This window comes from Epinephelus lanceolatus, chromosome 7 (genome assembly GCF_041903045.1).
Source record: "Epinephelus lanceolatus isolate andai-2023 chromosome 7, ASM4190304v1, whole genome shotgun sequence".
NCBI lineage: Eukaryota > Metazoa > Chordata > Actinopteri > Perciformes > Serranidae > Epinephelus > Epinephelus lanceolatus.
This window is the reverse complement of record NC_135740.1, coordinates 1,448,616-1,475,418: the sequence shown is the minus strand read 5'-3', so window position 1 is coordinate 1,475,418 and position 26,803 is coordinate 1,448,616. Positions and strand designations below refer to the sequence as shown.

The 26,803-nt window shown below is 41.8% G+C and overlaps 2 long non-coding RNA genes across 3 annotated transcripts in view; one reads left to right on the top strand and one right to left on the bottom strand.

Moving 5' to 3' along the window:
* LOC144463772 (uncharacterized) overlaps positions 1 to 26,803 on the top strand; it is a 120,649-nt gene that overhangs the window by 10,472 nt on the left and 83,374 nt on the right. The gene's annotated exons all lie outside the window — the stretch shown is intronic.
* Positions 13,620 to 17,006, bottom strand: LOC144463771 (uncharacterized). Of its 2 annotated transcripts, XR_013491774.1 has the most exons (6): positions 16,919 to 17,006; positions 15,788 to 16,764; positions 15,581 to 15,683; positions 14,188 to 14,264; positions 13,972 to 14,082; positions 13,620 to 13,722 (listed from the first exon to the last, which is right to left on the bottom strand). It is a non-coding gene; the product is annotated as an uncharacterized LOC144463771 (long non-coding RNA). The 2 variants fall into 2 exon arrangements; XR_013491773.1 differs by lacking the exon at positions 16,919 to 17,006 and having other exon boundaries at positions 15,788 to 16,910.

Below are 26,803 nucleotides of genomic sequence, written 5' to 3'. Positions count from 1 at the left end.
TTTCCTTGGTAGACCAGTATCTTGCAAAAAAAAAATCATATATTCAGTCACCAACTGCTTTGGGTTCAATGCACTGTATGTGACTGCACAAACGTTTAATGAGGTAATTGTATAATAGTTTTAACTACACAACTTTTCCCAGTAAGTTACAATAGGCTCTATGCACAGCTCCACTACTCCTTGAAATTAAAGCAGGTCTTTTATTTCCTGTCTTACATTATTGGCCTGACCGATTAATCCAATTGTCCCTGATCATTGTTGTGACTGTTGACACACCTGGATTAATCATTCTGGCCAATAAGGCAGGAAATAAAAGACCTGCTTTAATTTCAGGAAGTAGTGGAGTTGTGCATAGAGCCTAATCATTTGTTTTAGCAATACTCTGTTGATGGATACATGACTAGGCACACCACTGACATTTGACTGTCTTTCAGCTTGATCAATCCATCAAGGACTTGTTGAGTGACGAGCGTGACATGAATGACCACGGCAGCAATGAGGACAACATGTCTGATATTGCTATGCAAGGTACACTCATGATTTTGTTTACATTTTTCATTTACTTGTATATTATCTGGTTGTGGTTAGTTGTTTTAATTCAAACAATCTAGTAACTTTTCCCATGCAGTTGCACTATGAAAATCTGTGGATAAATAGCACTTCTGTCCTTTCAGTTTTGATAGACGGGTGATAATTTAGATCCTCTTTGAACCATCTTTGTCTCTCATTTCTCTTAGACAGATAAACAAGAGAGACAATAATTTATTTGTAAACGTATCTGTGACCTACACAATAAATCCATGCCCCATCCCACTGTGTAACAGGTGAAAGAGTTACATACTGTAATGCTAGCTTGGGAAAAGTGACAGCATAATCAGGGCAGTGTTATGGATGCTTAGTAGGTTTTTGTGCAAATTAGGAGCAACAAAAGTAAAGTAAGCAAAGTATTTCAAATTGTCAATTAGTTTGATCTGATATTTTATGTCTCACTGCATAATATTTTTCATTGGAATGTATTTATTTATTTGTTCCCTAGTTTTATTCATTTCTGTATGGTGCTCATAAGTGTTTATCATGTCTACCACAGGACCACAACCCTCCACCCAACAGGAAGATGGTCCTTCTCCTCCCACTTCCAGGCCTGGTTCAAGTCTCCGCAAAGGGGAGCAAACAGTAGAGCATCAGAAACTGAAGCTATTGCAGCAGATGTCAGCTTCCATTGTGTCCAAACCTGCTCCTGATGCTTACACTTCATCTGGAAATCAGGTTGCGGATGAGCTCAGGCTAATAAAAATGTGGCCATTCAGACAAATGTAAAAAGAAAATTAATGAATGCTTTGTTTGAGGCCCAGGAAGCAGACCAATGCAGTCAGCAACCATCCCCACTTTTGCCACCTGTTCCATATCCAACCTTTTCACCTGCACAAACTCACCTGCTCACCTCCCACACACCAATACTGTCACAAAACCATCACCATGTCGCCCCTACTACTCAGGGACCATCTACACAAATTTACAGAAATGTTACACAATTGATATGCTGCTAATTGGAGTGGATTGCTGCCGAGCAAAATTTCATTGTTTGCAATGAGAATTAAAGAATCTTATCTTTTAAAAAAGGAATGTTACACGATTTGTAGTAGCAGTGACAACTATAGCTGGCTACATGTAGTTTGTCTACTTTCTATCACTTATAAAATTCTATTTTGTGATATTGTGTTCTCAGGCACCCTTGTTTCTAAAATGATATGAATATAAATGTTTTACATTTGTAATGTTGAGATGCACTGTAATGCCTTTATATGTTGAAAAGGCTAAAATAAATATATGAAATGTGGTGCTGGATAGTCATTTTATTTTCATCATAAATAATCATTTGTACTATTTTGATTTATAATCATTTACATTTTCTGTTTCAAAATACTAAAAAAAAAGCAGTATTAAACAGTAAAGCAATCTTAGTAGTACAAACAAAAATATTTAAGTACCTTTAAAATAGGAACAAATAAGTAGCTAAAGGTTCTTGGCTACATTCCATAATGGTAAACAGAGTGATCTGGATGCAATGGACCACTCACGCTCCAGCTGGTGGGTGATGTAGTAGGTGACGTACCGCAAGTTGGCTGGTGATTGATCCTCACTCTGCAGTTTTCAACATGGCAGCCGGATAACAAACAATCTCATTTTACAGCTAAACAGTAAGTATGTTTCTGAAAACACATATTTACACATAACATAGGCAACACAGTAACAGAATATGGTTACAGAAAACCTTAGGCCTAGTCTGCCGGAGGACCCCCCTATAATACACCGGGCACCTTTTCTCCTTCTCTCTCTCTCTCTCTCTCTCTCTCTCTCTTGTATTCTATTACTGCATCTTGCTAACTCGGCCATTCTGGATGTCACTAACTCGGCTTCTTCTCCGGAGCCTTTGTGCTCCACTGTCTCTCAGATTAACTCATATCGCAGCGGTGCCTGGACAGCGTGACGTGTGTGGTTGTGCTGCTGCCGTGGTCCTGCCAGATGCCTCCTGCTGCTGCTGCCATCATTAGTCATTAGTCATACTTCTACTGTTATTATACACATATGACTATTGTCACACATGTATACTGCCAGATATTAATACATACTTTCAACATATTGTACCACAGTAGCCAGAACTATAACTATAATATTATTACTTTCAATAATGTTGTTGTAAGCTATTGTCATTACCTGCATCTCTCTCTCTCTCTCTGTCTCATTGTGTCATGCAGATTACTGTTAATTTATTATGCTGATCTGTTCTGTACGACATCTATTGCACGTCTGTCCGTCCTGGAAGAGGGATCTCTCCTCAGTTGCTCTTCCTGAGGTTTCTACCATTTTTTTTCCCCGTTAAAGGGTTTTTTTTGGGGAGTTTTTCCTTATCCGCTGCGAGGGTCATAAGGACAGAGGGATGTCGTATGCTGTAAAGCCCTGTGAGGCAAATTGTGATTTGTGATATTGGGCTTTATAAATAAAATTGATTGATTGATTGACTCCTGCATGCGATGTCTAACTTTGACAGAAATGAGCTGACACGGTAGAAGGCGTCCTGCCAGCCCCCCCGAGTTGCGTGAAGGTGCGAGGGCCCATTCATCACTGCTTGCAGCTTTACTTAAGGCCCGAGCACCGACCGAAGGCCGGTGAAGGCCCTATTGAAACTGCTCCGTTTATTATTAGGGCCCAAGCACCTAGCGGTGCGAGAACCCTATTGAAATGCAAGGATTTTTAGGGCCCGAGCGACGACAAAGTCGTCCGTGAGGACCCTACTGTAATTGCGCTGTTTATTATTATTAGGGCCCGAGCGACGACGAAATCGTCCGAGAACCCTATTGAAATTGCGCTGTTTATTAGGGCCCGAGCGACGACACAGTCGTCCGTATGACCCTATTGTAATTGCGCTGTTTATTATTATTATTATTATTATTATTACGACATTTCATGTCCCAATTTCGCCCCTTTCCCAAATTTCAAAATACTTCTAACTTTTAGGGATGCACCGCATATTTGTTAACTGAATATATTAGGCCGAATATTGCAAAAAAACACACATTCGGTATTCGGTGGAATAAGTTAAAAGCAAGGCCGAATAATAGCGGCGTGTTTTGACAACGCGATGTCGGCAGTGTGGCGATCCGTCCGTCACGGCACTCGCATTTGCGACTAAAAATAGTTTTGAGCAAGCAAAATAGGCTTAAATCATTCAGCACGCTGTGCGAGCAGCCTACAGATTTCAACCACCATCAGAAACGAAAGGCGAATCCCACCAATTGTGGGTTGAACGGGGGTCACAGACACAGACAGTAATGTATTCCTGTCAAATACGGTGGCCATCGGTTTACTGGGCGACGGAGAAGTCGGCTCCAATAATATCCTCTTCTTGGTGTCATGACTGCCCAGCAGTACCTGAACAGCTGAGCCAGCCGAACACAGGTATGTGATGTGTCAGAGGAGAAACGAGCCTTTCACATTTCTGTCTTTGTGTCAGTAACGGCCCACAAACCTCACCGCACTTTAGGGACTGTTCATTATTTATGAAGGGACTGTCAGGAGAGGAGGGTGGCTGGTTGATTTATATTTTATTTATTTATTTCATTTTGATCCCCCCCATGTTCATCACTCATTGATGCTGTTTTTGAAGTATGAATAAGTCAATAAGTAATTTATTCCATTGAAATATCATTGATGTATTATAGAAAAGTGATTTATCTTTTCATAAATGACAAAAGGCACATCTGCCTCATTTTCGTTGTGGTATCGTGATACTACTCAGAACCATGATATTTTCATTGGTATCGCACAGTGGGTCCCAATTTTGGTACCGTGACAACACTAATTTCGAGGGGGTTCATCTGCAAAAACTAATGAAAAACTAAACAATGATATTTGGTATTCGGTACTCGGTATTTGGCCAAGCGTTTAATAACATTCGGGTTCGGCTTCGGCCACAAATTTTCATTTCGGTGCATCCCTACTAACTTTTCACATTTCGGATCCGAAATGCGATATTTTTGGGCGGTTGCACATGGTCAACACGAAATGCCGAAATAGCGCCCCCTACAAATTTTCAAAAACCCCTCCCCTTGGGGTAAGTTTGTCGTAGGCAAACGAAATTTGGTACGCACATGTATCATACCGAGATGCACAAAAAAGTCTCTTAACGTCTTGGTAAAATCCCAACAGGAAGTCGGCCATTTTGTTTTGAATTTTTTCGTTACGGCGATTTCCACAACTTAAATTTGAATGAACTCCTCCTAGGGATATCGTCTGATTGACTTCAAATTGGCTACAGATCATCCTGACAACATGCTGATCAAAAGTTATTAAAAGTTTTTCTCTATGTCAAGGGGCGTGGCCGCTAGGGCGTGACAAATTTTGGCGACTTTTCGTTTTATTACCATCGAATTTCGGACGGACCTCACGCACACATACTTGATCTCAGCAGCTTCAAACTTGCTGGACATGATGATGGCTCTGATCCGAACGCCCTGATATGTTAATATCCCACCTTACTCAAAGCGCCCCCCGGTGGTAACAGGAAGTGACCAGTTTTTACTTTAACATGTACTGATGCCACAGACTTGACCGCATCAACTTCATTCCACTTCTTATGCATGCAGAACAACTTGGTGAAGATACCTTATGAACGCTGTGAAGCTATGTCTAATGGTGTCCATGTGGCGGCGTGGCGACTATCGATCCCTCGCCACTAAATACATTTGGCTTTTTGATGGCTTCAACGACCTCATCTCCTCATGAAAATGGATACACAGGTCAAGAATGGCGAGTTCTTACATTCGATAGGGGTGTCGCCCATGGGGGGGACAAAATGCCTCTATAGTGCCCCCTTGAATTTTTCCAAAACCCCTCCCCATAGGGGTTTTTTTGGAGTTGGAACATGAAAATTGGTACACATGTGTATATTGTCCAGACTCACATAAAAGTCTCTGGCACCAATGGTCTACTCCAAACAGGAAGTCGGCCATTTTGATTTTGACTTGTTATTTTGGCGTGATTTCCACATGTTGTATTTTAACGAACAAATCCTAGGGATTTCATCCAATCGACTTCAAATTTTTTACAGATCATCCAGAGACCATGCTGATGAAAAATCATTAAAAGCTTTTCTCTTTGTCAAGGGGCGTGGCCATGATGGCGCCTCCCTCGCCACCAAATACGTTTGGCTTTTTGATGGCTTCAGCATCCTCATATCCTCATGAAAATTGACACACTGGTCGAGAATGGCAAGCTCTTACATCTGAGAGGGGTGTCGCCCATGGGGGGGACAAAATGCCTCTATAGCACGCCCTTGAAATTTTCAAAAACCCCTCCCCATAGGGTTGTTTTTGGAGTTGGAACATGAAAATTGGTACACATGTGTATGTTGTCCAGACGTACATAAAAGTCTCTGGCACCAATGGTCTACTCCAAACAGGAAGTCGGCCATTTTGATTTTGACTTGTCATTTTGGCATGATTTCCACATGTTGTATTTTCACGAACTAGTCCTAGGGATTTCATCCAGTCGACTTCAATTTTTTTTACAGATCATCCAGAGACCATGCTAATCGAAACTGTGCTCTGCATGTCTGTAGGTCAAAGGACATGGCTGCTATGGCGCTGCCATTTTTGATCCATCGCCATGCATATTCAAGCAGCTCTCTCTCCCACATAATTCATCCAAACTGCTTCAAAATTTCTGTACATGATACGCAATCTTGCTCATGGCGCCCCCTTGTGGAAACAGGAAATGCCATCTTTTACACTGACAAACACCAACCTCAAGCTCCTGACCTAATCAACTACATTTTGTGGCCACATGACGATCAAGTCGATGAATCTCCACAGCGACACGTGTCCTGTCATGCCGCAGGCTGCCGCAGTGGCGTTGGCGACCTTTCATTCTTCGCCACGGAACATTAACTTGGTATAAATCCTTCATGCATAATCCGATTTGCTCGAAATTTCACGTGTGATGAGGGTCCAACCCTGAACGGACCTGCCCACATCTGGTTACACTCGTAGCGCCACCTGGTGGATGAACGAAACATTGCGTTATTTTGCTCCTGCCAGGTTTTTTCTCCCTTCTCTTGTCGCGCCACAGCCCCCACATGCCTCAGGCCCCCACGGTTGCATGGGGGAGCGAGGGCCCGATCACAGCTGCTTGCAGCTTTAATTAGGGCCCGAGTGACGACGAAGTCGTCCGTGAGGACCCTATTGTAATCGCGCTGTTTATTAGGGCCCGAGCACCTAGCGGTGCGAGGACCCTATTGAAATGCAAGGATTTTTTATTATTAGGGCCCGAGCACCCTATCGAAATGCAAAGATTTTTTATTATTATTATTATTATTATTATTCCTCCAAATGAATTGCCTTTTTGGGAGGCTTAACATACCCAAAAACTCATGAAACTTTGCACACCTCTCAGAACTGGTGAAAAATTTGATATTTTAAGGGTCTCGTGTGCGGGTTCCAAAAAATGGCTCAGTAGCGCCCCCCTACAAAACTTTGAGGAAGCAGCCCCTGAAGCTAGTTTAACCTACATTTATGAAACTCGGCAGGCTTATGTAACGCCCAGAGACATACAAAAAAGCCTCTTTGAGGCATGCTGTAAACCCAACAGGAAGTCAGCCATTTTGAATTTACTGTGCAATTTTGGTGCATTTTTGGCCATTTCCAGGGGTCATAAATGAACGAACTAGTCCTAGAGATTTCATCCGATCGACTTCAAACCTTGGTCTGTCCCATCCCAAGACCTTGAAGATGAAATCAAAAGATCAAAAGCTTGAGTTTTCGTCAATGCGTGTGACCGTGGGATGGCGTCAAAGTTAGGGGTCTCGCCACTAAACAGGAAGTAGTTTATAACTCCAGCATACATGGTCCAATCTTGCCCAAACTTCATAGGATTGATGCCAGTCCCGTCCTGAACACATCTACATCTCAATAATTAGAGATAAACATAGCGCCCCCTACTGGCAATGGGAAATGGTCATGTTTTAGACTTTAATGTACATGTCCTACAGACTTGACCAGATCCACTTCAAACTTGGTGAAAAAAGTCATAAGACGTTGATGATGCTTTATTGTGGAAACTGTGAGTTTTCGTCAAAGGGCGTGGCCACGGCCTGGCGGCGAACTTTGATGTGTCGCCGTGATGATAAACGTTGCTGTAACTTGACTCCACGTGGGAATATCTTGCCAAAACTTCACACATATAATGACAGTCCAGCCCTGAACACATCTACAGAGGAATTTTGAATCACCGCCATAGCGCCACCTTCTGGCAACAGAAAGCTACTTTATACATTCTTTGATGTCCCGCTTCTAGCAGGTTAATCAGACCCACCTAGGCGGTGGGCCGAAGCCGCGATTCCTTGTACTTAAACGATTCCTATCAGGGGAGGACCCAGATTTTTGTTGACAACTTCTTAAGTTTTCAATAAATCAAAAGAAAATTGTTGCCACCGGTACTTCTTGCGCATTTTTGTAGATCGGTCACTTTATCACGTTACCTTTTTTCCGGCAAACAGAGCAGACAGCTACGTTCGGGGTCCGACATGCGTGACGTGATTGTAGTTATCGTCCAATGGGACGCTTGGAAAAAAGAAAAAAAACCTTGGAAAAATGGCGCTGCATGTAGAGCCATACATACATGGCCTAATAAGTCGCTTTTATGTCTTCAATACTTAACTTGGTCTTTACACACGTTACGGACTTTTTTAAACAGTCTGTGTAGGTACCATGTATATTTTCTCTGTGAGCTTTATACAAAATAAACATATCTGATTTCACAAATTTGAGGTCTGTTATCTTGCTTGGGAACTTCACCTGTCATTTATCTGTCAAAGTGATGAAACGTCATAAAAACGACCCCCCTCCCGCCACTAGATTAATCTTTGTTGCTATTTTTTTTTTTATTTGTTTGCTAGCATCACATTAGCATAAGAAATGGAGTGCTGTATGCATTTAATTCAGAGAGATGGACCAATCACTCCTTTTACAGACACAGGATGGCAAAAATTTGTTAAATCAGTGTTTGAGTGGAAAGATTTAAGTACTGAAGAGAGTCTTGTAGCTTTAGAGGCAGTGCGGAGATTTAACTTTCACAGCCAGGAACCTGCTGAATATGCTATACCAGCTAATGCTGGCTATCACAGGGACTGCTACATCCATTTTACTAACATAACAAAAATAAAACGAGCCCAGAAGAGAAGAGAAAAGGAAGCTTTAATTCAAAAGGAAAAGGGAACAGAATGTTGGTATCAAACATGCAGTGTGAAACTGTAAATGTGGATCTTGAACTTCAAATCTGAATCTTGAACGCTGAATCTGTGAACATAGAAATTAGGAGCTACAATGACATCCTCTCACACGATCAGGTTCTGACAACTCAAGTTTATTGTGCATAATTCACTGTTCAGACATAAGCTTTGTTTTTCACTCTACTCAAATGAGCAAAACCCTAGTCAAAATGTATTTGATAAATCAGATCAATGCATTCTCACCCACTTGATTCCATCACAGGAGGGAGTCATTTGCCCATCTAGCTGCAGTGAACACTGTTGAGATGAAGAAAAGTGCAACTTAAATTAAGTCCCTCACTCATTCACATTACTTCTGAAGTCCAATAAAGTGCTCAGTAACATTCACAGACTACATTAATTAAAAACAGCCAGGGAAAACACACAGCTGTTATTTCCATTTCATCTCAGATAAGGTGACCAGATTTCTGAAATGAAAAGCAGAGACATTTCAAGTTCAGAGTACAGAAGTCCTTAATTATCATTATGAAATAAAAAATGGGGGCAATTGCGGTTTCATGTATTTTGACGACTTTCAAAGAATGCAATGGACCACCGTGTCATTGTGGTCTACAGGCATAAATGTTTTGTTTTTTGGTATCTTGTCATTAAAGGACATTTCTTTTCCTCCTGCTTCCTTTTACTCTTCTATCAGTAATCTTCCTCTCCTAAAACAGAGTCACATCATAATATATTGTAATAGCTATCACACGGTGTAGTGACCCTTCGCCTATCAAAAAAAGGCCACCACCACGGTTGCCATTTGAGGTAATTTATGACGCGTGCAACGCACTACAGACGATATTTCCAGTTTTCCAATGTTGATTTATTACTTACTTTAATTCAGTTCAGGTACAGCCATTTGCCACTCATAAACCAAAAATAAGCAAACAAAATAACTCGACTGTCGTCTCCACAGCGCCTGGTGCATGCAGCACGGTCAAAAAACTTCGCCTCCACACAGCAACACCTGTGTGTGGTTACACCTTGATTATATAAGCTCTGGCGCTGCCCAATTGCCAGTACCACTACTCCCAAGTGGCGGGAGTGTAACAAAAAATACAAATACACACATTTAATACAAATGGCTCTCACACACGGTAATGTTCACAGTTCACTATAATACAGCCACACCAACAACAGTACAGTGGTGGAAAAAAGTTTTCGGACACCCCATGCATTTGTGAAATATTGCATTAAGAATCACTCTTAGGTCTTCAAGTGCAATTTCCTTTAGTACAGTCACAGCCAAAATACTAAATAAATCCTAAAAAAGCCATTAAAAACTTAAAATTGATTGGTTCCATGAAAATACATAAGAAATTTTGAGTATTGGGTCATTTTGGTACCAGTGATGAAGGTCGTTCTTTTTATTAAAAGACACAATTTTTGTTGCCAAGCTTCGTGTCTACATAAAGCCAGCACATTTGAAAGTTCTTCAGACACAAAAATGGCTAAAACAAGGAACCTAACGCAGGAAACATGCCTGAAGATAAAGATTCTCAGCCAGGAATGGTACAGCTGCCGCCAGATAGCCAGGAAGTGCAGATGCAGTCCTTCAGCATTTGGATACACTCTGCAGAAATACAGACGAACCAACAGCTTGGTAGACAAACCAAGATCTGGGCGTCCAAGGGTTTCTTCAGCAAGAAATGACCGCATCCTGATCCGCATGTGCAGGCAAAACCGCCAAATGACATCACAGGAGCTTCAGCAGCAGTGGTCAAACCAAACTGGTGTCCAGTGTTCCCTCCGCACTGTACGTGGCCGACTTTTAGATCATGGCTTAAGGTCCTACAAGGCTATCAAGAAGCCCCTGATCAAAGAGAGACAGAGGTTAGCCCGGCGTCGCTGGGCCCAGGCACACAAGAACTGGACAGCCAGGAACTGGAAGAAGATTTTGTGGTCAGATGAGTCCAGTTTCCAGCTTTAGCTTCCTCCTACTAATGTGAGGGTACGCAGAAGGCCACGCGAAGCATTATCTCCAGCATGTACAGTACCTACTGTCAAGCATGGTGGAGGCAGTATCATGGTTTGGGGATGCATGAGTGCTGCTGGTGTTGGTCATCTCACTGTCTGTGATGGCACATTGAACTCTACCAAGTATTGTACCATTCTCGAAACCCACATGCTCCCTTCTGCACGTGCACCGTTCCGTCGAGGTAAAAACTGGATGTTTCAACAAGATAATGCCCCTTGCCACACATCCAAGGCCAGTAGAACTTGGCTGCAGGAGCACAGTATCCAGGTCTTAGAGTGGCCAATTCAATCCCCGGACATGAGCCCCATTGAAAATCTGTGGTGGATTATCAAAAGGTCTGTTTCAAAGCATAAACCAAAGAATTTAGAAGAATTAAAAGCAGTAATTCAAGAAGAATGGGACAAGATTACCCCTCAACAGTGTGAAAGGCTCGTGGGGAACATGCCAGCCAGGATTAGAGCTCTACTACGTGCCAGTGGCAGGACTACTAAATATTAATTTGATGATGTGATGGTTTATTTATTTTTTTGTTCAGTTTTGAACACATTCTTTGTTATTTGTTGACTTTGATACCGACAATGTTGAGAACTGACATATTGAAACTGTCAAGAATTTAGTTTTGTTAGTTTTTCTTGAAAACAATAAACAAAAAATATAATTTGTATTTGTTTGTATCTGTCTAATGCAGCCACACCTTTTGAAACACAAAAAAGATTTTTCCACAAATATTTCATGATAATATTTGAGATTGTGTAAAATTTTAAGGGTATCCGAAAACTTTTTTCCACCACTGTATATGTTACTGCATTAGTCTGTGCGCAACCAGAATCAGAGCTGTGGTGTCTATTTCATTTGTGTTTTTTTTTATCCACAGTTGAAATTGGGGACATTTCCGGGGACAGCTCTAGCTCGGGACAGGTCACCCAAATTGGGGATGTCTGGTCACCCTAATCTCAGATGATCTACTGAAATAACACATAAGTAAAATCCCAACATTTTTATACAACTGCTATTTTCCCCCTAAGTGAGGTAGGACAGAATAGTATGGGACCTATTTAAGAAAAATATGCAAGCATTAGTACTCCCTATTTCTGACACACAAGTACTAAGCCAACTATTAAAGCAACAGTATGCAACTTTGGCTGCGACATGGGGCTTCAAAAACTGAAACTTAACCATGCACGCTTATGCGTCACACAAAACAGCAATTTTAGTAAAACCGGGTGATATTTTATGGAGAAAATGTCCTCTGGTTTCCCCTCTGATGTCCTAGACTGCTCGGTCTCAACTCTGTGATTCACGGAGGTTCCTGAAAGCAACATGTAGGCTGCCTGCAGACCGAAGCTTATTTAGCAGAGCTGTCCCCAACTACCCACCGCTGCAGCTGCAGCTGCAGCTTCGGTCTGCATGTTGCTTTCAGGAACCTCCGTGAATCACAGAGTTGAGACCGAGCAGTGGTAAGACATCGGAGGGAAAACCAGAGGACATTTTCTCCATAAAATATCACCCGGTTTTACTAAAATTGCTGTTTTGTGCAACATACTAACGTGCATAGTTTAGTTTTTTGAAGCCACGGGTCATGGTCAAAGTTACAGAGTGTTGCTTTAACAAGCACTACATATATGAATAAAGATGTGTCTTCACATACAATAATTGTGATGTCACAACCCAGTGATGTAGGGGAATAAGAATGGTGCACAGCCTCAAACCAAGGTGAAGCCTGAATCTGTGGATGTCTTCTGTTTGTCTTTTAGTGCTAGAAGTAGCAACAGAGACAGAGGATGGTGAGGAAACTCCGGCAAAGACACGGGCTCTAAGATCACACACAAGTGACTTCCATACATCTGAGAGAGCACCCCACCTGCTCCCAATACATTGTTTGATTTGCAAACATGAAAAATACAGATTTGAAGCACACAGCTGGAAGAGAATAAAGGAAAAACTTTCTCGGTGTGAAACACTCACTGCAGGGAAGTTACTTCTTGCTGCTGAAGAAAGACAGAATGAGAGTCTGCTTCTACACATTCGTGACAGGGTCCTAGTGGCTAGTGAGGCACGATACCACTTTTCCTGTTTCAGAGACTACACACGGTACCTGTCAAAAAAGAAAAGTGAGAACACAGAAAGCAACTTGTATGAGAATGGGTACAAGCATTTCTGTAAAACAGTGATCGAGGAGAAGCTTGTAAAAAAACGGGAGGTGCTTCGACTCTCAAAGCTGAATATGCTTTTTAAGAATGTTGTTTTGGAAAGGGAGGGAGTTAACATTCCAACATACAAGGCTCACTTACTCAAGGCAAGACTTCAAAAGTCACATCCTTTCTTGAGATTTCAAAAGGCATCTACAACATATCTTGTGTATGTTGATGATCTGACAGCTGAGGAGATCATTCATGAAGTTGCCACTTCCTCCTCTTCCTCCTCATCTGAAGACAGTGAAGGAGAAACATCACTGATGACTCAAAGACAGCCTGATAATGCCACCATCATGACAGATAGGTCTCGTCTTTTATATCATGCAGCGGTCACCCTGAGGGACATCATCTGTAAGACATCAAAAACATCACCAAAGCTCCCATGGTCTCCAAGAGCAACTGACCTTACACTGAATAATGCCCTGGACTTCGTACCTCACCAACTTTTTAACTTTGTTGCATGGACATCTGGCATTTCAACACAACCATCAGACAATGAACATGTTGAGGTTACTTTAGAAGACAGCAGAAAGATAGTGTCAACTTGTCAGGATCTCATTACCTTGGCGACCAAAGGACGGTGGCTCATGCCACAACAGTGCTCTCTTGCAATGGCAGTTCGGCATATGACAGGCTCAGCACAGCTCATAGGGTTGTTGAATGGTCTTGACCACTGCTCATCTAACTCCCAGGTTCTTGAGCATGATACAGCCCTTGCTCACCTACAAGTGGAGAGAGGAGATATATACATTCCAGAAAACATCAGGGTTGAATTACCTGCCACACTTGTCTGGGATAATAATGACTTTGGAGAGGAGACACTTTCAGGTAAAGGAACAATGCACAACACCAATGGAATAATTATTCAGCAGACCATGGCTAGTGAGTCAGTATCTTTACCCTCCACATCATCCAGACAAAGAACAAGAGCCCGGTCTGTTCATCCTCCTCCACTAAATCTTTCAATCTACACAAGAGGAAGGAGGTCTGGTCCACAGAATGTAGTGCTCAAGGTAGATCTCCAGCAGGACAAATACAGAGATGCCCAAACCACTGGAAGGAGAACTGATGCTGCATTCTTCCTAATGAAAGTACAGGAGGCCGAGGGGAAAGTCATTCCTGGATGGACAGGTTTTAACATAATGTTAAAGCAGGACACAATCCTACCCTCTACAAAGGCTACCTACCTGTCATTGATGCTAGCCCAACAGATCTCAACACTGTCCACACCATCCTGAGCCGCTCCACTGCTATTGCTGACAATCTGAAACAAAACGAAATAGTGATAGTTATGGATCAAGCCATATATGCTAAGGCCCAAGAGATACGTTGGCAGACAAGCACTTTCTCAGAGAGACTTGTAATAAGGATGGGAGAGTTTCACACAGCTATGGCATATCTTTCCGGTATTGGGAAGCTTTTTGCTGATGCAGGCTTACAGGATGTCTTGATTGAATCTGAAGTTGTGGCTGCAGGTTCTATTGATGTTCTCTCAGGCCATCACTACAACAGGAGCATACGGGCACACAAGCTCCTGATGGAAGCACTGCTGAGATTGCGCTGGCAGGCATACCTGGGCACTCTCACACAAGAGGACCATGCAGCAGCTTTAAAAGTTGCAACGGATTTGCGAAAGACCTTTACATCTGATGTATTTCTGCAGTTGCTGAAAAGCTATGAAGTTTTTGTGGAAAAAACAACTCCAACCAGACCTTCACATTTTGGAGCACATACATTGAAATGGTGGAAAACTTGCTTCTCTTCATCAGGGCAACCCGAGAGGGAAACTGGGCTCTCCATTTGTCAACTGTGCAGTGTATGCTGCCATGGTTTTTTGCATGTGATAAAGTCAATTATGCCAGATATCTCACAGCATATTGGGTTGAGATGACCAATCTGGAAGACATACATCCTTCAGCACACCAGCAGCTTCTTTCAGGTGACTTTGTGGCACAAAGGCATCAGAAACATGGTTTTGCCGGCACTGCATGTGATCAAGTCATTGAACAAACAGCCAATTGCGATTCAAAGACAAAGGGAGGCATCAGTGGGTTCTCTCTAAACAAGGGTGCAGTTCACAGATGGACCTTAACACAACATGAGTGGGCAGCCATCACACTTGAATGTAAATCAATGGCTGGACAGTGCCCAGTATTGCATCTAAACTCTGAGCTGGACACCACGAGACTGCAGAGAGATGAGGCTGATGTGTTGAATATTATCACCACTATCCAAAATATGGTCAATCCCTTCGACCCTTCGCTGAATGGACAGTCTCTTTATCAAATCTCCTCTGGTCAACAGGCATCTGATAATGTTGCTGAAGACTTACTGGGGGCAAAACAAAGTGGTGTTAAGGCTCTCACAGACTTCTGTGAAAAATGGATTGTCAAGGCAGAGGCATCATTCCACGACCTGATCAAGAAAATGAAAATCAAAACATTCAAAGACACTGGCCACAGTACAGTCACAAAAGTTAGAGGAAAAGAAATCACTTTGACATCTCACCGCAACTTGTTTGCCAGGTTAATTGTTGTGGGCAATGTTAGACAAATTAACATAGATGAAATGCTCACTTACAGTCTGGGTCCTTTGCCACAGTCACTGGCCAACTTTGATGGCTCTCTGGTAAAAACCAACAAAGCCAAGCTGATGCACATCTTGGAGGAGGAGATCAGACCACCTGCATCAGAGAAGAACATTCCAGATGGTTCAGTTTGGATTTGGGATGCTATGGTACTAGTGCAACAGCTAAAGCCACAACCAACATTTGGCCTATATGCTGACCATGTACTGAGGACATTAGTTAACTCAGCTAAAGGAACCAAGTCCACAGAGCTTCATTTTGTATGCGACACATACAGAATCCAAAGCATCAAAAATGCTGAGCGAAGTAGGAGGGCAGAAGAGGGTTGTCAAAAAATCAAAATATATGGAGATGACCAAAAAACACCAAAGCAGTGGAGAAAATTCCTGGCATGTGGGCAAAATAAAGAAAACTTGCTGGAGTATTTCTTCCAACACTGGAGCACATCTGCAAGAAACATAATTGAAAATGTAAGAATCATTGTTGGGCATGGAGAAAAATGTCACTCAATTAAAATGAACGAGAACTACACTGACCTTGAAGTAACGGAGGTTCGAGACCTTGAGACAACTCAAGAGGAAGCAGACACCAGACTTATGCTGCATGCAGTTTGTGCAGCAAAATACAGCACTGACCTGGTGACCAAGAGCCCGGACACTGATGTCTTTGTGTTGGCACTTGTATTCTGCAGCCACATTGATGGTCACCTGTACTTCCACACAGCCAAAGAGAGAAACCCACACATTGTTGACATGAACAGCCTTCATGCCCATCTTGGCAAAGACAAATGTGAAGCCCTTGTTGGTCTGCATGCCTTCTCTGGTTGCGACACTGTGAGTGCTCTGCATGGGGTGGGGAAAGCAAACGCATACAAGAAACTAAATTCTAAAGTTGAATATGTCAGTCTATTTAGAGAATTAGGCACTAGCTTCTCCCCATCACCAGAACTCCTTCAGGCAGTGGAAGCATTTACATGTGATCTATATGATCAAAAGGACTGCCAGGACATTAACATTGCAAGGGCTAAACTTTTCAAAACTGGAAAGTGCTCTGAGAGACAACTACCTCCAAACAAAGACTCCTTGTACCAACACATCAAGCGGGCAAACTTTCAGGCAGCAATACACAGGAGGAGCCTTGAGTGTAGGCCAGACATTCCTCCTCCCATAAGTCATGGCTGGAAGATGGCAAGAGATTTGTATGAGGTGGAATGGATGACACTCCCCCCAGCACCAGAGGCGATACTGGAGCTTGTGCATTGCGCCTGTAAAAAAACCAACTGTGTTAAGGGCAGATGCACATGTAAACTGCATGAGTTGCCATGTACAAACCTGTGTCAATGCACAAATTGTGATAATGGGCCTTTTGAAGAAGACTAGGCCCATATGGCTTCATCCTTTGAGTAGGCAGTGGTGTGTGATGACTCCTGCAGGAAGAGAAAAAAAATGATGTAACGTTAGCTTTCTATATAATGTATATGTTTTGCTTTGTTTCTTTGTTACAAAACTCTCTAATGCTACACATGTGATTTACAATCAGTTCAAGCTCTTTTCAAAACCTTACTTTTTTTCGTTTAGCTGTTAGTTCTCTTCTGCTGTTTCCATTGAGGTTATGTGAGGAAACAATGATTAAATGACAACATTGTTTATACATCATCATCATAGCGTGTTTGCTTGGTTTATGAGACTCAGTGATGTTGGTCAGCAGATAATAAACGTGCAACAGTCCCGGTTATTTCTACCACAAGGACTTAAGAGACCTAACATAACCCAATGAGAAATAAGATGCAAGCCACTTCAACTTAACTTTACCCATAAAGTGCGTGAAGCTGCTAGCGAGCGCTTTTTTGCTAAAGCTAACGCTAACGTTACTTTTACACTTGCAAAACGTCACCATACGTTTGACCTCAATACTGTACAAAACACAAGTTGCAAGTCATGCGTTTGAACTCAATACTGTACAAAACAATCAAGTTTTAATAATATAATAATGTTACTTACTTGTCTCCGTCATGTCCATCTGCCGATTCCTCCATTGAACAGCTGTGCTCAGTAGCTGAATCCGATAGGCTAACGGCGGCCCTCCTTCGAAATCTTAGCGTTCTATTGGTCAAACTGTTATAGTAGACTGCAGCGTTTGCCTTAATATTAAACAAACTTTAAATTATAATTGTGGAAAAATGTGCAAGAACATCGAGTGGCAACAACCCGGATCTGATGAAGAATAAAATAATCTTAACAATTTTACAAATCCAGGTTGTCCCTGCACGGGGATCATTACTTTCTAAAACTAATGCAGATACGCGGCTTTGGCCCACCGCCTAACCTCAAACTTGCTGGTCTAAGTCCTTAGACCTTGATGATGCTTAAAAATGAAGCTTTTTAGTTTTCATCAAATGCTGTCACCGTGGCGCCGCCTTGTTCGCCATCAAACACGATGTTGTTTTGAAGGGACAAGGGATGCTTGAAAACTCACCAAACGTGGCATACACATCACAGGTCGCAAGTCCTGTTGTCTGATGTGATTTTTATGCTTTGATGCACCAAGATGGCTCAGCAGCACCCCCTAGAATATTTCAATTAAGCAGCCCCCAAAGCTGCTTTGACCTGCATGTATGAAACTTGGTAGTCACCTGTAACACTATTACGTACAAAAAAGTCTCATGGAGCCATGCTCCAAACCCAACAGGAAGTCCGCTATTTTGAATTTACTTGTGCCACTTTTGTGCGTTTTTGCCCATTTCCAGGGCTTGTAAATTAACGAACTTGTCCTACAGATTTAATCAGATTGGCTCCAAACTTGGTGTATGTAAGCGTGACTATGTTGTGACCAAAAGTTATCACAGGATTTGCCCAATGTTGAATGGCGCGCCCGCTGCCGAGCATTGAATCTTGAGGTCTCGCCATGAAAAACGAAACTGCTGTAGCTCTGGCATAAATGGTCCAATCTCCACCAAACTTCACATGATTCAAATTAATCCCGCCCTGAACACATTCTCCTTACCAAATTTCCTGATAATCATAGCGCCACCTAGTGTCGAAAGGAAGTACTTCTTATCAGACACTTATCTTTGGATTAACCTGAAATTTCAGTGCTGTGGTCTGTATTTGATGAACACAAACGTGACATATCATTAGTGTCTATGCGCGCTGCAGAGGATTTACTTTTGATGTCTCGCCATGAAACAGGAAATTGCTAAAAATTTGGAGTAAATGATCCGTTGTCCACCAAACTTCACATGATTGATATGTGTCCCACCCTGAACACATTTTATATCAATATTCCGTGATAGTCATAGTGCCACCTAGTGGTGAAAGGAAGTACTTCTTTCCAGACACTTATCTTTGGATTCACCTGAAATTTCAGTGCTGTGGTGTGTATTTGATGTACACAAACATGACATATCATTAGTGTCTATACGTGCTGCAGAGGGTTTAATTTTGATGTCTCGCCATGAAACAGGAAATTGCTATATTTTTGCCATAAATGTTCTGATCTCCATCAAACTTCAGATGATTCATATAAGTCCTACCCTGAAAACATTTATATGACCATATTTCCTGATACTCATAGTGCTACCTAGTGGTGACAGGAAGTAGGTCTCAAACACTTATACACCACAGCATTTAACTTTCAGATAAATCAAAAGATATTTGATGTATAATAACATGATGTATAATTACTGCGCTCTCCAACTCCCTCTAGTGGAAAGAGGAAGTGATACAAAAAATGAAATATGTCATTCCAGCACTGTATCAGGGATATGCCAAGTCACTCATGCATGCGATGTCTAACTTTGACAGAAATGAATTGACGCGTCAGAAGACGTCCTGCCAGCCCCCCCGAGTTGTGTGAAGGTGCGAGGGCCCGTTCATCGCTGCTTGCTGCTTTAATTATTATTATTATTATTATTCCTCCAAATGAATTGCCTTTTTGGGAGGCTTAACATACCTGAAAACTCATGAAACTTTGCAGATATATCAGGACTGGTGAAAAATTTGATATTTTAAGGGTCTCGTGTGTGGGTTCCAAAAAATGGCTCAGTAGCGCCCCCTACAATAGTTTGAGGAAACAGCCCCTGAAGCTAGTTTAACCTCTGTGTATGAAACTTGGTAGGCTTATGTAACACTCCAGGACCTACAAAAAAGCCTCTTGGAGGCATGTTGTAAACCCAACAGGAAGTCGGCCATTTTGAATTTACTGTGCAATTTTGATGCATTTTTGGCAATTTCCAGGGGTCATAAATGAACGAACTAGTCCTAGAGATTTCATCTGATTGACTTCAAACCTTGGTCTGTCCCATCCCAAGACCTTGAAGATGAAAAGTTATCAAAAGCTTGAGTTTTCGTCAATGCGTGTGACCGTGGGATGGCGTCAAAGTTAGGGGTCTCGCCACTAAACAGGAAGTAGTTTATAACTCCAGCATACATGGTCCAATCTTGCCCAAACTTCACAGGATTGATGCCAGTCCCGTCCTGAACACATCTACATGTCAATCATTAGTGATAAATATAGCGCCCCCTACTGGCAACAGGAAATGTCATGTTTTAGATTTTAATGTACATCTCCTAGAGAGTTGACCAGATCCATCTCAAACTTGGTGAAAAAAGTCATAAGACGTTGATGATGCTTTACTGTGAAAACTGTGAGTTTTCGTCGAAGGGCGTGGCCACGGTCTGGCGGCAATCTTTGATGTTTCGCAGTGATGATAAACGTTGCTGTAACTTGACTCCACGTGGGAATATCTTGCCAAAACTTCACACATATGATGACAGTCCAGCCCTGAACACATCTACAGAGGAATTTTGAATCATGGCCATAGCGCCACCTACTGGCAACAGAAAGTTTCTTTATACATTCTTTGATGTTCCTCTTCTAGCAGGTTAATCAGACCCACCTCAAACTTGCTGGTCTAAGTCCTTAGACCTTGATGATGCTTAAAAATGAAGCTTTTGAGTTTTCATCAAACGCTGTCACCATGGCGCCGCCTTGTTCGCCATCAAACACGATGTTGTTTTGAAGGGACAAGGGATGCTTGAAAACTCACCAAACGTGGCATACACATCACAGGTCACAAGTCCTGTTGTCTGATGTGATTTTTGTGCTTTGATGCACCAAGATGGCTCAACAGCGCCCCCTAGAATATTTCAATTAAGCAGCCCCCAAAGCTGATTTAACCTGCATGTATGAAACTTGGTAGGCACCTGTAACACTCTATTACGTACAAAAAAGCCTCTTGGAGCGATGCTCCAAACCCAACAGGAAGTCCGCCATTTTGAATTTACTTGTGCCACTTTTGTGCATTTTTGCCCATTTCCAGGGCTTGTAAATGAACAAACTTGTCCTACAGATTTAATCAGATTGGCTCCAAACTTGGTGTATGTAAGCGTGACTATGTTGTGACCAAAAGTTATCACAGGATTTTCCCAATGTTGAATGGTGCGCCCGCTGCTGAGCGTTGAATCTTGAGGTCTCGCCATGAAAAACGAAATTGCTGTAGCTCTGGCATAAATGGTCCAATCTCCAACAAACTTCACGATTCATATTAGTCCCGCCCTGAACACATTTTCATTACCATATTGCCTGATAATCATAGCGCCACCTAGTGTCGAAAGGAAGTACTTCTTATCAGACACTTATCTTTGGATTAACCTGAAATTTCAGTGCTGTGGTGTGTATTTGATGTACACAAACATGACATATCATTAGTGTCTATGCGTGCTGCAGAGGGTTTAATTTTGATGTCTCGCCATGAAACAGGAAATTGCTATATTTTTGCCGTAAATGTTCTGATCTCCATCAAACTTCAGAGGATTCATATTAGTCCTACCCTGAAAACATTTATATGACCATATTTCCTGATACTCATAGTGCTACCTAGTGGTGACAGGAAGTATGTATCACACTGTGGTGTGTAGTTGATTTATAAAAACATGATGTACAATTAGTGCACACTACAACTCCCCCTAGTGGAAAGAGGAAGTGATACAAAATGTGAAATATGTCATTCCAGCACTGTAACAAAGATAGGCCAAGTTGCTCCTGCATGCGATGTCTAACTTTGACAGAAATGAACTGACGCGTCAGAAGTCATCCTGCCAGCCCCCCCCCCCGAGTTGCGTAAAGGTGCGAGGGCCCGTTCATCGCTGCTTGCAGCTTTAATTATTCTTATTATTATTCTGAGAATATAATCCCCAATTTGGCCCCTTTCCCAAATTCAAAAAAAAAAAAATTATAATCTATTGTTGTCCTGAATTTCCACCACTAGGTGGCACTATAAACAAGGACAGTGTGTTTTGGGTCATAACTCCCATATACTTTGTGGCACATTCAAAAACCTTATATCCACGCATTCAGTGAATTGTGCTGAATCTCAAGATATAGGCCACGCCCATTTCCGCCTGCTATTTTTTTTTTACGCAAATGCGCAAAATGAAGCAAACCTACTTTTTCGAACTCCTCCTAGGCAATTTCACCAATTTGCACAAAACTTTGCACACATCATCTGTGGATTCTTCTGACAAAAATATTTGGTAGAAAACAGGAAGTGTTGCATATCTCCACAATGGTGTGTTCAAATGACATGAAACTCAGTTTACGACTTCCCCATGAGCCCCTGAGGCTCTGTGCAAAATGTGAGGTGATGATCACAAGGTGGCGCTCTTTAAATTGAAGAATTTTATATCTCCACATAGATTAACAGATTAACACGAAACTTAGAACAATTATTGTCAATGCCCTCCAGAGGATATCTGAAAAAGGAGTTACCGATCCACCACTAGGTGGTGCTGTGGTAGCAGTCTAACTTAATATTTGGCACTGTGCCAACACCATAACATTTATGGAAATGAAATTGATGGGGGTGGTATAGACTGGCCCCTGTAACTCACACACCAAAAATGACCAGCAGGTGGCACTATTTTCAATGCAAAACCATTTTTGGCCCACAATTCCCACATAACATGTCACACGTTTTGAAACTTTATATCTCAGTGTTCCCTGAATTCAGCTGAATTGTGTGATGTAAGGCACGCCCACTTTTGCATTAAATTTCCATTTGCAAAATTGCAACAAATGAAAAATCTACTTTTTCGAACTCCTCCTAGGCAATTTGACTGATTTGCACCAAACTTTGCATGAATCATCTGTGGACACTCCTGACAAAAAGTTATTAAAAGAATTTTGTTTGATCAAAAAACGCCCAAAATATAAAACAACAAATTCCTGCACATTGTTTTCAAAACAGACAGTCTTTCATATCTTGAGCAAATACAGTCGGATTACCACAACACTTTTGCTAATTGTGTTCCATGGCCCGATGACAGTTTGTGCAAAATTCGGTGCAAATCGGCCAATAGGTGGCGCTCTGGTGGCAGTCTAATTAGTGTGAATGGAAGTAAATTGGAAAATCTTCAAATCCTCTTCAAAACTCATCGACTTTCAACCTCTTCTTGTCCCTCATACTTTGAGCTAGAGACACCATGTCAACTTTTAAGAGTCAGAAGACCTTGAACTATTGGGCATGTATTCAGCTTCTACTTTTTGGAAAAATAGATATGTGGGTTGGGTGCCTACCTGTATACTGGAAATATAAGTAAGAGATAACGTTTATTTTTTTTATTTATTACAGCTGACAAGACATCTAGGTGCACGCCCCCCCGACAGCAGCATGCCCCGACGCACGTGGACTGCGAGGGCCCGTTCATCGCTGCTTGCAGCTTTAATTTTTTTTTTCTTCTTGATCGCATTTTTCACTGCCTGAACATACCCCAAAACTCACCAAACTTGGAATATAAGTCACACCTGGTGAAAAATTTTATAATGCATTGTCCTCCTGAATTTCCACCACTAGGTGGCGCTATTATTAAGGAAAGTGCGTTTTGGCTCATAACTCCCATATACTTTGTCGCACATTCAAAAACCTCATATCCACACGTTCAGCGAATTGTGCTGAATCTTGTGGTATAGGCCACGCCCATTTCCGCGTACCGTTTTTTTTTTTTTTTTGCAAATTCGCAAAATTTTGCAAACCTACTTTTTCAAACTCCTCCCAGGCAATTTCACCGATTGGCATGAAACTTTGCACACAGCATCTGTGGACCCTCCCGACAAAAAGTTATTAAAAGAATTTCGATAGTCCAAACAATACTCAAGTTATTAAATAACAACTTCCTACAGATTTTGTTCTAAACAGGAAGTGCTGCATATCTCCACATTGGTGTATCCAAATGACATGAAACTCAGATTACCACTTCCCCATGAGCCCCTGAGGTCTGTGCAAAACTTCGGGTGATGACCCGAAGGTGGCACTCTTTAAATTGAAGTATTTTATATCTCAACATCGGTTGGGCGGATTAACATGAAACTTGGTATAATTATTGTCAATGCCCTCCTGAGGATATCTGACGATGGACTTACTGATCCGCCATTAGGTGGCGCTCTGGGGGCTGTCTAATTTAATATTTGGCACTATGCCAACACCATAACACTCATGGAAATAAAATTGATAGGGGTAGTATAGAATGGCCCCTGTAACTCACACATCAAAAATGACCAGCAGGTGGTGCTATTTTCAATGCAAAAGCGTTTTTGGCTAATAACTCCCACATAATATGTTGCATATTGTTAAACCTTCTATTTACGTGTTCTCTGAATTCAGCTGAATTGTGTGGTGTAAGCCATGCCCACTTTTACGGTAACTTTCCATTCGCTAAATCGCGACAAATGAAAAACGTACTTTTTCGAACTCCTCCTAGGCAATTTGACTGATTTGCATCAAACTTTGCATGAATCATCTGTGGAGCTTCCTGACAAAAAGTTATTAAAAGAATTTTGATAGTCCAAACAATGCCAAAAATAAAACAAACAACAAATTCCTGCACATTGTTTTCAAAATAGCCTTTCATATCTTGACCAAATACAGTCGGATTACCAAAACACTTTTGCTAATTGTGTTCCATGGCCTGATGAGGGTTTGTGCAAAATTCGGTGCAAATCGGCCAATAGGTGGCGCTCTGGTGGCAGTCTAATTAGTGTGAATGGAAGTAAATTGGAAAATCTTCAAATCCTCTTCAAAACTCATTGACTTTCAACCTCTTCTTGTCCCTCATACTTTGAGCTAGAGACACCATGTCAACTTTTAAAGAGTCAGAAGACCTTGAACTATTGGGCATGTATTCAGCTTCTACTTTTTGGAAAAATACATATGTGGGTTGGGTGCCTACCTGTATACTGGAAATGTAAATAAGAGATAAGGTTTATTTTTTTATTTATTACAGCTGACAAGACATCTAGGTGCACGCCCCCCGATGGCAGCATGCCCGGCGCGGGTGGACTGCAAGGGCCCGTTCATCACTGCTTGCAGCTTTAATTATTATTATTCTTACGAACATTTAATCCCCAATTTCGCCCCTTTCCCAAATTCAAAAACTCACCAAACTTGGCACATGCGTTTGGCCTCACGAAAAATTCAATATTTCGGCAGTGTTGTATGTGGACGGGGCCAAATGGCGACATAGCGCCCCCTAGAAAATTTTGTGCCTCGAGCCCCGCCTGTGAGTTTCCCCTACACGCATGAAAATTGGTGGGCACATAGAACATGCCAAGATGCACAAAAAATCCTCTTGGACCCATGGTGTAAACCCAACAGAAAGTCAGCCATTTTGATTTGAATTTTTGACATGTTTGAACGAACGAACTCCTAGGGATTTTGTCTGATCGACTTCAAATTTGGTACAGATCATCCTGAGAACATGCTGATCAAAAGTTATTAAAAGCTTTTCTCTATGTCAAGGGGCGTGGCCGCTAAGGCATGACAAATTTTGGCGAGTTCTCGTTTTTCGAATTTTGAACGTCTCTCACACCCACATATTTGATCTCAGCAGCTTCAAACTTGCTGGACATGATGATGGCTCTGCCCTGAATGCCCCAATATGTTAATATCCCACCTTACTCATAGCGCCACCCGGTGGTAACAGGAAGTGTCCAGTTTTTACTTTAACATGTACTGATGCCACAAACTTGACCGCATCAACTTCATTCCACTTATAATGCATGCAGAACAAGTTGGTGAAGCTAACTTATGAACGCTGTGAAGCAACGTCTAATGGTGTGGCGGCGTGGCGACTATCGATCCCTCGCCACTAAATACGTTTGGCTTTTTGATGGCTTCAATGACCTCATCTCCTCATGAAAATTGATACACAGGTCAAGAATGGCGAGCTCTTACATCTGATAAGGGCGTCGCCCATGGGGGGGGGGGGACAGCATGTCTCTATAGCGCCCCCTTGAAATTTTCAAAAACCCCTCCCCATAGGGGTTTTTTAGGAGTAGGAAGATGAACTTGGTATATATGTGTATGTTGCCCAGATGCACAAAAAAGTCTCTGCCACCATTGGTCTACTCCAAACAGGAAGTCGCCCATTTTGATTTAAACTTTCCATTTTGGTGGCGATTTTGTGATTTCCACAACTTTGTATTTTAACGAACTCCTCCTACAGATTTTGTCCAATCAACTTCAGATTTGGTACAGATCATCCTGAGACCATGCCACCTCCAAATAATCCTGAAATTTGGTATCAAATTGATCCAGATCTCTGCCTTAACTTTTGAAATACCCAAATGCAGCCTTTATCTGGATTAAGGAGGATTGGATTACCAGATCTGATCTGTGTTGAAATACCCAGTTTTCAGATCAGATCAGGATTTAATCCAATCTGGTCAGTATAATCCAATCAGATCACTTTGAAACCCTGGGCCCACCTCAGAGGTGGATTTGACAAAGCCTCAGCTCCACTTCTCCTAGATATTGTTACTCAAGATGTTCATTCCACTTAATCCAAATTAGTGTTTTAGTTGTAAGTAATTTCAAGCATAGAAAAATATTGTTTGGCCATACTTCCTGAAACTGCTGTAAATAAGAGTAACAAATACAGACCTATTTCTCAACATCTAGTTTCACCAAACACTGTAACTTGTTTGTACCAAAACATCCAACATATGTTTGTGGTCACACAAAGGCAAGGAAATGCAATGTAAAGCAAATTTATTTGTATAGCACATTATTTTCTTTACATAGAGTGCAAGAAACAACACAGACATTAACATAATAAGCACATAGCAATTCAAACAAAGTATTAATAAAGCAATTAGAAACAAAATGTAAATCAAAATAGTGTCACAGAACCTAAAGACTGCTCACAGGTCTGAGGTGAGCT